A 13,045-nucleotide genomic window follows, 5' to 3' on the forward strand; every position below is an offset into this window, starting at 1 on the left:
TGACCGCCGTCCGTCCACATAGCAACAGCTGCGGGTGCGCGCGCTCCTCGTCTTCCTTGGCAACGGGGGGAGATGGGCGACATGGTACATACCCACGTGGGGGATTGGCCAGGTATCTCCTCGTCTTCCTTGGCAACGGGGGGAGATGGGCGCGCGCTGCCTGGCCCCTGACATGGCACATACCCACGTGGGGGATTGGCCAGGAATCGGGCGTGAGAAGGGCTAATGCACCCCCGCGGCGGCCGCTTTTCTGATGGAGGCGAAAAGCAAAAACGCCCGTGTGTACGAGATTTCGGCGCACGTTAAAGATCCCCAGGTGGTCAAAATTAATCCGGAGCCCTCCACTACGGCGCGCCTCATCGCCTGCGTTGCGTCGGCGCGTTAAACCCCACAATCAATCAAATCTAATGCACCCGCTTAAAGGAGTACTGTCACGAAATTTCAAAGCTGAGATCCGCTCTAGCAATCAAGTACAACGACAACACAAATAGGTGTCTGTGCATGGCACATACCTACGTGGGGGATTGGCCAGGAATCGGGCGTGAGAAGGGCTAATGCACCCGCTTAAAGGAGTACTGACACGAAATTTCAAAGCTGAGATCCGCTCTAGCAATCAAGTACAACGACAACACAAATAGGTGTCTGTGAATAAATGCATCTTTCTTTCTTTGTAGTTGTGTGTGTGTGTGTGTGATCTCTCTTTCGCGAACATTACCGAACCGCGCAAATTCAACTCCTGCATTCGCACTTTCACATTCTTCCCCTCGGGGAAATGCGGGGAAATTTTTTCTAAAATTTCCATGCATTAAAGAGGAAAAAAAGGTGGGCCCTGTTACGAATCGGCCAACGCCGCCGTATTTTCCCGCATCAGCCACCACGTGCGAAGCCACCACGTGTGCCACAGCCGTCAGGCGCCCGCGTATCGGTGAATCATACTTTCGTGTCTCCACCTGCCCGGCTCGGACGCTTCGCTATTGGCGCGATCAACATTCGGCGGCGCGCCCAGGCATTCTTCTCGGACGTGCGCCCAGCCGTCAGGTGCCAGCACGTCGGTGAGTCACGCCTCGACATGCCCGGCGAGCCATGTCTCAGCATGTTTGAAGGACACTCTCTCCCCTCTCTCGGACTCCACGTGCAACGAGGCCATCGATGACTCACGAACTGTGGAAAGAGCGTTGTGTGTGTCTGTGACGTTCGTGGCGTGTTGCTACTTGGCGTTTTGACGGTTGCTGCTTTTGGGTATAAATAGAAGCAGCCCAAACGCTGAAATTCATTCCTGTCTGAGCAGCGAATCCATGCGGTCGCTCTGCTCGAGTCCTGTATTGTAACCTCGCCCGTCGGGGCATTGCATGTTTTTTTGGCTTCGGCTCACCTCTCGCTATGAAGTAAACAGTTACGTTAGCCTACTGCTTCTGGACTTCTCTTCGGCTGCAACAGCGGGCTGGCCGCTCGCATCGTACGCGCTACCACTCGTATGTCGGAGGCCACGGAGATCGGATCGGGTGCCCCGCCCGGTCGCAACAGCCCGTAGCTAAATCGGTAAGACAACGGGCTCTGGCTTTGTTACTCTATTAGTTCCAGGTTCGATTCCTGGTAGTACCAGTAATTTCTTTTATTTGTTCGCGAGAGTTTTCTGTTGACACCAATGGTCGCGAAAGAACCCTTGCAGGTGTATAGGTAAAAAGCTTTGCTTTAGAAATAACAATTCACTGAACAGCTTCGGTGTTAAAAACCAGCTTGGAAAGGAATTATAAGTTAATTCTTTATAAAGGAAGGAAAAGAATCTTATCTCTCTCGAACCAGAGCGTGCGCAGCGAGCAGCGATAGTGTGCCCAGCTCAAGCGATAACTGTGGGCGGTGCGAGTTGGGCAGCGTCCACGCGAAAATGGCAAACATCTCCTGCACGTTTCTTCGAAATGGGTGGGCCACACATTATACATAAAACACCGGCCCCACGTCACAGCTTCGCCGGTTAACCGTCTGTGTGGAGTGCATTTTTAGTAGCGTGAGCCACACTGGCCGAGGTTGAGCATGCAGTTTTGCGTGGCTCCTGGAGAGCCGTGCAGCGCATGCGCGAGGCGCAGTGACGTCTCGCGGCTCACAGCTGGCGCGCCGGAGCCGCGGCGATCGGATTTGATTGGATTGGGAATCGTTTTAGCAGCAGCAAGCATAATAATCAGCTAATACTAGACAACCAGAAAACGTAAGAATAACCAGCTGAACCTTAGCTCACGCTACGGATATCCTGACATAGCCGAGCTAAGTCACTGCTAATTTTTTAGACTCGTACATGCATGCTGGAGCCCAGCTGTTGCCGTATAGTGGTACCCATGTACACGTGGCCAGGTGTGTACCGATTGATTCTCAACACGAGGAAACAGCACGCCATAGACTTCTTCCCGGCGATTGGCGATTTCAACTCGCACCACACATACTGGGGTCGTCATGGTGCACCTCCGACGCACGAGGTACAAGTGAGCGGACCTCCCCACGTTCATCAATGTCTTTGGCGTATCCCCCGAGGTGCAGTCTGCACGTGCGGCAGCGGATTATCATGTCGCGGATGACTCACGGGAAGACGCAAACCTTAATTGACGCTGAGTTTATGTCACCGCTACCCAATGTGGTTGCAATTGGGCAGGCGAAGTTTCGGGAAGCGTAAGCGTTCTTTCAGCACTGAGAGTTGACTGGAACACCGTTCATGCCGTTATCTCCGAGGGTGTTACTTCACATTACTCTGAAGAATAGGAGCATGTGATAAGAGGCTCTATATCTACGCGTGAGATTGGTATGAACGAACACGCCCTGCATGTGACGACCGGCAGGTTTTTCAAAGAGAATCTCAAGGGCTGCAAAAAGGCGGTGGTTCGGCGCTGTACGCTAAACGACTGTACATATCAGTGACTATATGAGCCTTTTTCAGCGAGAAGGCGTCGCATATCTCCCGCGCCCTGACGGAGGAGATAAATGCGCCGAGCTGTACGTACACCTCCCTTTTCAAAATGAGTACATTTCGTTGGCTAGACATATATAAGCAGTGACGTAGAAAACCTGGCTAGTTGGTACAGGTTCATCTTCACAGCGCAAAAATAGCGGGCCAAAGACGGGAGAAAAACACAAGCGCTGAACCAAAACAAAAAAATTTTATTGAAGAGGCATATAAAGTTTTGTCCCGTTATTTTGGCGTTGAGAAGATTACTATATATAAACAGAAATTTCATTCTGTCTGTTACAGGAATTTGCCAAATTTTTTCGCCCGCGGCCTGCCCGCTGATTGGTCATCGGACTCGCCGCAAACTCGTGGGCCGTTTGTGGGCCCCTCACGATCGGACGCGGATGGCGCTGGAGGCGGAAGGATATGTGACGCTTCAAAACTTCACCATGCGCCGAATTCTCTAAAACGGCGGCCGTCATTTCAAAGTGACGCGGTATTGGCGTGCAAATGCATGTATTTCTCTGTTCGGAAGTCGTACGGAAGCCTAGAGAATTTGAACCCTTGTGACCAACGCATATGCAACCACGTGCGCATACCCCGACGCTCGACCAAACTGGAACAAGGATTAAGTGAAGCTTTCAGGCTCTCATTCGTGATGTCCATACGAGAAAATGCGCTGCAAAAAAAGTCAGCTTTTTCTGACGGCAATAATCATAGTGGGTGCAGTGTAAAAAAAATGAAAACGCTTACCTGCGAAGCTTGGCGACAGTTCCGTTAGCCCCTTCGCTAATGTTGATGTACAGCAGGGGGAGAAAGTGACGCAGACGTGCGACTAACGTCATGTTCTGAGGTGAGCCGTTACCCACAGCTCGACTTACCATGAGAATAACGTTTGCTTGAATACCGTAAGGCTGTCAATTGACCGCAAGACGTTAGGACTAACGTCGCATTTTGAGGTGCACCACCTTGAACCGGTACCCAGTCGAAAAAATTTGTGCTCACTTTATGCCACAGCAGGTACGAATTTACGCCGTAGACCCTAAACCCAAACGTTAGGCCTATGGAGTTTATACTCGAGAGTTGCTGTGGTTGGTCTGGAAAAGTTGTGCATACCCGCAGTGCGGGATTGGCCAACTAAGGAATCCATCACGAGAAAGCTTCGCGTTCAGCCATCGTCGTCGATAGATGGAGAGAGAGAGATGAAACTTTATTCTGCAGCTCAAGTCCGAGCCGCGGAGTTATGAGTCCTCGGAGGAAGGGGTGTCCCATGGTCCTCCGACGGTAACGGGCTTGGCGGAGGTGCACAAAGAGTTTCAATGGTCCCTCTTGGCTGCCCACATTGATAGATGGAGGGGTGCATGATTTTATCCTGATGCGGGAGCCGTGACAGGTGCACGTGGCGGCACGTGTGTAGAACGGGTGCCCGCGGAGCAGAGTCCTGACTGTGGGGAGACTTCCGTATAAACTGCAGCCAGTCCGCCGACTGTTTTTTCGGACTCCGAAAATTCGTACTTGCTGGATATTCCCGAATTTCCTGAGGAACCGCCAGTTGTCCCATAGAAGTAATGCATATGAACAACTGATGTTTCGGACAAAATAAAGCCAAAATTTCGATTTTTCGGACGACATTTTCCGCTACAGAGCCACGGTTCTAGCCTCTATAGCCACGGCGCGGCTCCTGGACGACGCCATTGTGAATCCCAACCACCTGGCTAGCTTCAGATTGGATGGGAATAGGCTTGACTTCCGCCGGGGTAACAAACTTTGATCCTTCACAAGATTTCGTGAGTTTGCTGCACGACAGCAACATAGTAGAGAGTTTTAGCAGTCCGTCTGTTGCGTCGTGTGCGTATACATAGTTACCGTGTTGACCGGGAACCGTCTGGGCACTTGGGCATTCGTCGCGGTAGGGGGATTAGTTCCGCGAGCCGGCCTTCGCCACCGCATTCGCCACGGTGGGGGGCGCCTCCTCTCCCTTCCTCCTCGCCCTTTCGCGCACGCAGGCGCAGTCGCGTCCCGGTCAACCCGGTAACTACGTACAGGACGGCACAGACGTGTTGCGCGCGGAGGTATCGGACGATGAGATCGTGCGCAAAGTGACAGTGCTGCCGCAAGGCGACTCTGACTCCGACAAGGAAAGTAGGCAAGAGAGTGGGACTGAGTATGATGTAATATACCGAAATAGAATCAAAAAAAGGGGGGGGGGTAAACAGGAGTGCAAGGGCAGGAAGGGGGGGGGAGGGTAACCGCTGTTAAATTAAAACCGGGGGGGGGGAGAAGGGGGGAAACCCATATACCCATTTAGTTAGGGAACGGTATAGGGCAAACAAGTAGAATAACACAGGCAAGTCGGTTGGTGACAACCGACGTCCAGATACAAAGGGAGGGCCTCTAACCATAATCATCATCATCATCATACTCCCGACCACCCGCAACCGGGAACGCAAGAGAGAGTTTTAGCAGTCCGTCTGTTCCGTCGTGTACATATAGCCATAGAGTTTCTCAATATTACCTAGTGAGAAACTCTATGCATATAGCTACCGTATGGGCGCTTGTGCATTCGTCGCGGTGGGGGGATTAGTTCCGCGGGGCAGCTCTGGCCATGTCCGCGCATTCGTCATGTGCGCCTCCTCGCCCTTCCTTCTCTGCCCTTCCACGCACGCAGGCGCAGTCGGGTCCCGGTCAATATGGTAACTACGTACAGGACGGAACAGACGGACTGCTATACTCGGTTACAACTTAAAGGAGTACTGACACGAAATTTTCGTGTTACATTTTTTTCGCTGCTATGCGTGCCTACCAGCCCACTAATCATAGAATGACAGATTAGACGGTCGAGCGCAGCGTAAACATTCATTTACGGCGTCGTTTATTCGTGCCAGTTTCGGTTTCGACTGAAAAACGCCGAGCGGCCGCCATAACAGGATGTATCACATGACGTCACCATTCTTGCCTCATCGCTGCCTCTCTGGAAGCGCGCGCGAGCGAGCGCACGCGCGCGCCCAGACCGGCCGAGGTCTTCGCCGTCCCCACAGGCCCGGGCAGCATGACGTCAGTCCGAAAACCATGACGTGTACACACGCCCGAGCAGCGCGCGCCAACCACAGCCAGCGCGTCGGCTTTGTCACGGGAGCCCCGACGTCGGCAGTTTGGGTCAAGTAGCACATGATGTCATGTCGGCCCGCTCTGGGCTTTCTCGTGCGGGCGAAGATTAAAATGGATTTTAAATATGTTTCGCTGAACTGTTGCTGTTGGAACTTGCTGGGAGATATCTCCTGATAAAAAGGAAGCGTTTTACATAGCTATCACAGCTTTGAAATTTAATGTGTCAGTAACGGAAGTTGCCGCTGTGCCTCATCACTGCAGCCAAATGTCACTCTGCGCGGTGCAAGTAGTGCGTTACTGGGACTATTTTGAACATGGCACGAGCCGTTTCCCTGATTTTTCGGACTTAATATGCTTACAAACTACTGCAGCGATGACAAACAACCTACGTGGGAAAAGGCAGACGATAACATAGCAATCTCCTTTCAAAACGCGCGTCCGTTGACATTCGGATCCGTCGCTTAGGCGGAGTGATACCGTATACATGAGCTATTGCCGTTCTTAACTTGTTCCCGAGTATAAAACTCTGTATTGCCAACGCTTTGGCGATGTTGTTTAATGTTTACGCAGAAAACGCGACGCTTGCAGAGACGCAAGCAGATGTTCCCACACGGAGGAATGTGAGGCAAGGAACCATTCGCGACTTCTTCAGTCCTGTTTAAAAAAAAATAAAGGTCGTCTTTGCAACTCGCGGATTTTTCGGACTGTTCTTTTATTCGGACTATTACTCGTTCCCCTCCAGGATCGAAAAATCGGCCGGTTACTGTAATTCGCGTTGAACGACAAAGGAAAAGAAAAAAAGAGAGAGACTCATACACAGCGTAGCAGTAAGGAAGGTTGATAGTCGCTAGGCTTTCGACTTCGAACTACGTAGGCATGCAGACTTAATTTTTATTTGAACTTTGCGATAAGATGGGAGTCATTGCTATCAGATCAAAGGCGGTTTCGGCTGAGAGATGATCGACACTTAAGTCTATCCCACGTTTATAGCAGTGCACCAATTGCCACACAATATAACTACCGCCATTAGAATTTATTAAAATATAAGGAACAAGAAAGCCAGGATATTTTCCGCAAACAGTATAGTGCCGGCGAACTTAACGCTAAAACTACAGTTCTCAACAGCCTCGATCTCAGATTCCTTTATGCCCTCAGCCCAGAATATCCGGCGCCATGCAGAGCGTTAATAATACGTGGTGCGAGGATACACCCCGCCTCTAATCCAACATAAAGGACAGCAAGATATGGCCAAAAATATTTTTACCACTGTGGTACGAACCTAGGCCGTCAGCGCCGGAACCAACTCTGCCTGAACAAGCTGTTTTTAACGGTTACTAAAGAGAATAGCGGGACTGTCCAAGGTTTCGTTATGCAAAAAGGGCATGGTTTGTGCACATGTGAACCGAATGTCGCCTTCGGCTGCTCATGCCTCCTGCGTGTGTGCGAGAGGGAAGGGGAGAGCTCCATTGAAAGGAGGAGAGGTCAGTCTGAGATGCTAACCTTTGGCCTGCCACTTCCAACTGAGGCATGGTCCATTTTGGGGAAGGGGGAGGGGGCATCATTTTTATGATGATCATCATCGTGCACTGGCCATTCATGTCGCGCGGTTCACGTGGCACGCGAATGCGCGTTCCTTTTTAGGCCCAAGATTTTCAAAGTTGCACCGGAGCAGCAAGCCCACCGCAAAGCAGCTCCCGCGACGAAGTCAGAGAGAAATTTCTCCAACCATGGCCGGCGCACCGCCCGCAGATGTCGACAGCGCTGCGCTCTCCCGGCGTATCGCAGCCCTCGAACCTGTTGAGGTCGACGCCACACTGGACGACATGAATCGGGAGTGCGAGCTATCAGCCAGCGTTTGCAGAGAGGACTGCGGGATCGCCACGGCTAGCCCACAGATGAGGCGCCTCCTCTGGCTCTTCCCCGTGGCATCAAAACGGCATTCCCTCGTCGTCACCCTAAGGAAAAACATCAGCCAAGACGCAGACCTCCCCAGCTGCTTCAGGCTCTTTTCTCTTGACCACGTTTTCCTGGTGTCCTACGCACCACCTTTGCAACCAGGTGCTTTCCACAGTGTTTGTCTAACGGAGCCTGACGCCATCCGGATCTGCTTGGCATGCCGGCTTGTTTAATAGGCGCAGGATTGGCGCGCTGCTTTTTTACTAACCTCCTACATAAACCCAGCCCGTATTTCCCGCACCATCGTTGGGCTTCGCCAGAACGAGGAAGGACCCCAAGACAAAACGACTGCTGGCCATCATTGAATTCAGGCGGGGAGTGTTGGAGATCTTGATCTTGAGTCGACCTTCAGGAGTTTGAGAACGCCTCTGCGCCTGACCTGTTATCGCGGTAGAACGCCTGACGGGCCTTATAACATGACACTTGAAGTCCCAGTGCTCTCCATGGAGATTGGCTGTGTGTCGAACTCCGCGAAGATGTTGACCTCTTTCCATGATCCCGCTGTCCAGCTGGTCGCCGTTACGCTACGGGAGCGAGGCATCGTGGCGGCCCGACACCGATCCACGGATGCTGTTGGGGCTAAAGACACCCCGAAGCTGGAACAGTTCCTGCTGCACACAGGAAGAATTCCGGGATTAAGGGAAAGGCAGCCTTAGAACGTACGCGTCCGGGGCGGGACTGTGGCTCTCAAGAGTATAGTTGATTTGCAACGGGGATGGCTCCAGGAAGCGCCTGCAACTGTCATCGATCGAGGATCCTTACGAAGCAAGTGAGACGACGTGGCCCCAACGGCTGGTGTACCGACACTGCGGCGGTACTGGTGGGATGCAGTTAGTATTCTGCGACCTACCATTTGTCGTCTCGTGTGTCAAGCTGCCGATCAACACCAGCCGCGGTGTATACGTAGCGTTTGGAAATGAGCCCGAAATGAAGAAATCTAAGGAAGTGGTCGCCTGGCACAACAACCTCTAGAAAGTTATTCGTTTGTTAAACACATTGAATACTTCCACCAAGCAAGGGGCCACGGCCACTTTTTTCTACTGCTGATGGCGTGGACGGGGAGAGTAGTTTTGTGTTCATTCATTATCCAAGTGTTCCGTGTCAAACATACTTTTCTGCTGACTTGTTGAACGTACTCGTGCGTGTTTTCTCTTCAGACGTTACTCGCATTCAGTTGGGTGTACATTCCGCAGACTTATGCTGTGACGCTTCCGTCTTCTGTGTCGTTTGAGCCAAATATAACGTTTTACTCATGCTGGTTAAATGGTTTGTCATTACTATTAATCGGTCAATATGATGCCCCACTTCTTTATTGCTGAAGCTTAGTGAGCTGTAACGAGGTTGTAACTAGTGGGAATGCCGCGGTCGTATGCACGGGCGGATCAAGGCTTTTTCTGAGGAAGGGGGGGGGGGGGGGGGGCAGCTTCTATCAGTATTGGTGATAATGAGGATGGTGATAAGGAGGTGTACGAGGAGGCTAGTCACCGAAATTCTGGAAAACCAGAAAGCAACAAATAGCAACAACAAATCCAAACCCCCCTTTGTATCCGCCAATGGTCATATGAAGGTACTGTGCACTACAGCCGATTTTAATTTTGTTCTCGGAATTTGTATTTTGCATGCAAGATTCAGGTGCAAGACACTGACAGCATACAACCTTTCAGCGAAATTTTATTAAAGCACTCTTGCAACAAACTCTTCTGGCGGTAGTTTCTGGTCACCAAATTAAATTGTTTTGTTCCTAAGAGACAAGTTTTTGTGGTTACTAACCAGTTTCAAAAGAATAACGGTAAGGGCTGTTCCAATACTGCAACGTTCCAATCGAGAAAACACTTTTTAACACGCAAGTGTTTTATTCCTGGATGCACCAAGATTTCCCCGACGTCATATCCGTCACGGAATTGACGCCAGTTCAACGAAGCAAGTGGGCTGAAAAGGGTGTACCCCTGCACACAGGGTCTTCTAGCGGGGAAGCAACCTTTAGCACTAAAGAGTACGTTATACTTAGTGTTTGTTTTCGGGTTTTACATTCTAACACGAAAGTGTTTTATGCCGGGATACGCCAAGATTTCCCTGACGTCATATCTGTCACGGAAATGCGCCAGTACACCTTAACCGAAGCGACCCGCCAGCACGACATCGCTCGCCAAGCACACTCACAAGACAGCCTCCGACCCGCAAATCATGCTTAGCTGCAGATTTCGCTGCACATTTCACTTTAGTGTTTTACCTATTCCAATGCAGAGGAATCAACCACAGTTTTTTTATTTGGCTATAGTCGCAGTACCATATATTTTGAACAGGCAAATCCACTTACAAATATACACTGGCTACAAAGAAAAGTCAAGCCATCAGTTATAATATATTGATTTGAGTTATCATAAGTGTAATTATCAGCCAATGTTGTAATTGGTACCTCCACTTTCTCCTCGTCGTAAACATCTGCGAACATCGATTTGTCGATTGTGGTACTAAGTAGCTGTTCCGACGCCCGTTTTTTTGGATTACCGGTTATTACGTGCTTGAAAGCACCACTGCATGTATTTGTCACGGTTAATTTACGAGCATGCAGTACTACGGAGCCTGGAATGCCCTTTTGATAATGCGAAATAATTTTAGTCGTCTCCTTTATGTTTGTCGGGTTGGAGTTTCACCGGCGTTCTTATATATGTCTCATCGTGACCGCGGCATGCTACTTTGTCTTAATAGAGAGTTTTAGCTGACCGTTTTCGACGCTCCGCTCCGGTATCGGCGGGCCGCTCAGCGCAACCGGAGCCAATGCCGTTCGCGGCCAAGCGCCCACTCATGCGCAATGGCGCTTCCGCTCGCTATCGGAGCGGAGCGGACCGTGAAAGACGGTCAGCTAAAATTCCCTAATGTCTGCCGATTTTCAATAGCGCTGTGAGGTTCGGCTGATGACCATACCGAAATTAGTAATATCGAACTTTTCAGGTACACCATTCCGATACGCATTATCGGCATACTGATACGCATAAAACGAAACCGGAAAGAACACGAGCGCGCATTTGCGGCGTTCAGATTTGTATGGTTTCTTCTCTATCCATTTTGGTTCGGTCGCGGGAGACTTAAGGCTCCTGACGATGAGAATTACATTGTTGTGTAAACTTTTGCGCGTGAATGAGTCGACCATAATATATAAGCCGTTCGCCTATATGGCTGCCTAGCGGCGTGCTTTTTATGAGTCCAAAGGTAATGTTTTAAACCTGATTATGGATTCCCACATTTCAAAACTACGTAAGCCCGTGTTAGGATTAAGCACTGTTCATTTCTGCTGTGCCTTCTCCATGCACAACCTTATCATTTAAAATAGGGTGGCGTCCTTGGCTCGCGCTCCTTAGAAAAAACGTGTGTTTTTGTCGTTTGTTTCCCCACCATAGCACGACAGCAACGACCTTTATGATTTTCTCGTCAATCGAACGCCTCGCGTTTCCGCCCACCCCCTATCCCTTCAGTGGATTAGCCCCATCCTAGCCAATAAAAGTCACCACAACCTTGCGTTTCAAAGACACGGGCAGCCTTACAAGTTTTCGCTTGATGCACACGAAAAAGCCACGCAACCCTAGCCATCACGGAGGAAAGAAAATCTTACGAGAGGCCCTGACGTCGCCTCTACTGAAGCCGGAAACGCCGTTCTAGGCGGTATCATTTTTAACACGAAAGTATTTTATTCCCGAATACACGAAGATTTCGCTGACGTCATATCCGTCACGGAATTATTACGCCAGTTCAACGAAGCAAGCGGCCTGTAAAGGGTGCACCCCTGCACACAAGGTCTTCTTGAGGGGAAGCAACCTTTAGTACTAAAGAGCACGTTATGCTTAGGGTTGTTTGTTTTCTGGTTTTATATCTTAACACGACAGTGTTTTATGCCGGGATACCCCACGATTTCACTGACGTCATATTCGTCACGGAAATGACGCCAGCACACCTTTTCCGAAGCGATTCACCAGCAGTACATCGCTCGCCAAGCACACCCACAAGACAGCCGCCTACCCGCAAATCATGCTCAGCTGCAGATTTTGCTGCACATTTCACTTTCGTGTTTTACCGATTCCTATGACAGAGGAATCAACCACAGTTTTTTGCTTGTATTTTGCCCACACGCGCCATCTTTTTGCTCGTCCCACTGTCGTCTGCTCATGTCTGGGCCTGCCGAGCATTGGATATCGGCTGGGCTACGCCATGACGCAGGGCCTCGGTGGACCGGCCTTCGCCGCCGTTGCCAACGAAGCGGCTGCCAGTGGTCTCTACGAAAGCGTAAAAAGGCCACGGGACTTCCTCCGCACTTCTTCCAATGTGACGGTCAAGGCCGTACCCAGAAATTTTTTTCGGTGGGGGGGGGGGGGGGGGAAGGGGGGGGGGGGGTGTTATGAATTTTGGGAAGGGGATAGTTTTGCTGAAAGTAACATTAGGCAGTTTTATTATATTGTTACCGTGTTTGCGTTACCGGAAGCGCTGGCGATGGTGAAGCCTGTGCCGGTAAGTTACCGTTCGCGGTAACTCTCGCGCTGCGCAGTCTATACTCCCGCAAACACGGTAAACGGTAACGTAAACACGGTAACGATATGCTAAAACTGCCTAGGAAGTATTGTTTACGTGCTGCCTGGAAAAGATTTCGGCAGGGGTTCGAACCCCACAATCCCCCTCTGGGTACGGCCCTTGGTGACGGTGGCAACCGTGGCCTGTCCTATGCATTCTTTTTTTCCGTGATACCCATAAACAGATTCACTGTAAAATGAAAAAAAAAAAAAGAAAACCCAGAACACGAACCGAAACACACAAGAAAGATTGTGGAAAGCACGGACCGTGCAACACCCTGCATTTGCGCAGAAATTGAGGCATAGTTGGCCAAGTTGACGCATGTAGATAATTGGTCAAGTGAAATCTTAAAACCTGAAGAATAAATACCTCACATGGATTTATTTTGTACACCGCCATCACAACGACGAAGAGAAAAATAATTGTTGAGGTATTTAGAAGCCTTTAAATGACTACTGAAGATGGAGATTTTAAAATTGAGTAAAAACG

Source organism: Haemaphysalis longicornis, unplaced genomic scaffold (genome assembly GCF_048455015.1).
Source record: "Haemaphysalis longicornis isolate Haplotype H1 unplaced genomic scaffold, Haemaphysalis longicornis Haplotype H1 scaffold_9, whole genome shotgun sequence".
Taxonomy (NCBI): domain Eukaryota; kingdom Metazoa; phylum Arthropoda; class Arachnida; order Ixodida; family Ixodidae; genus Haemaphysalis; species Haemaphysalis longicornis.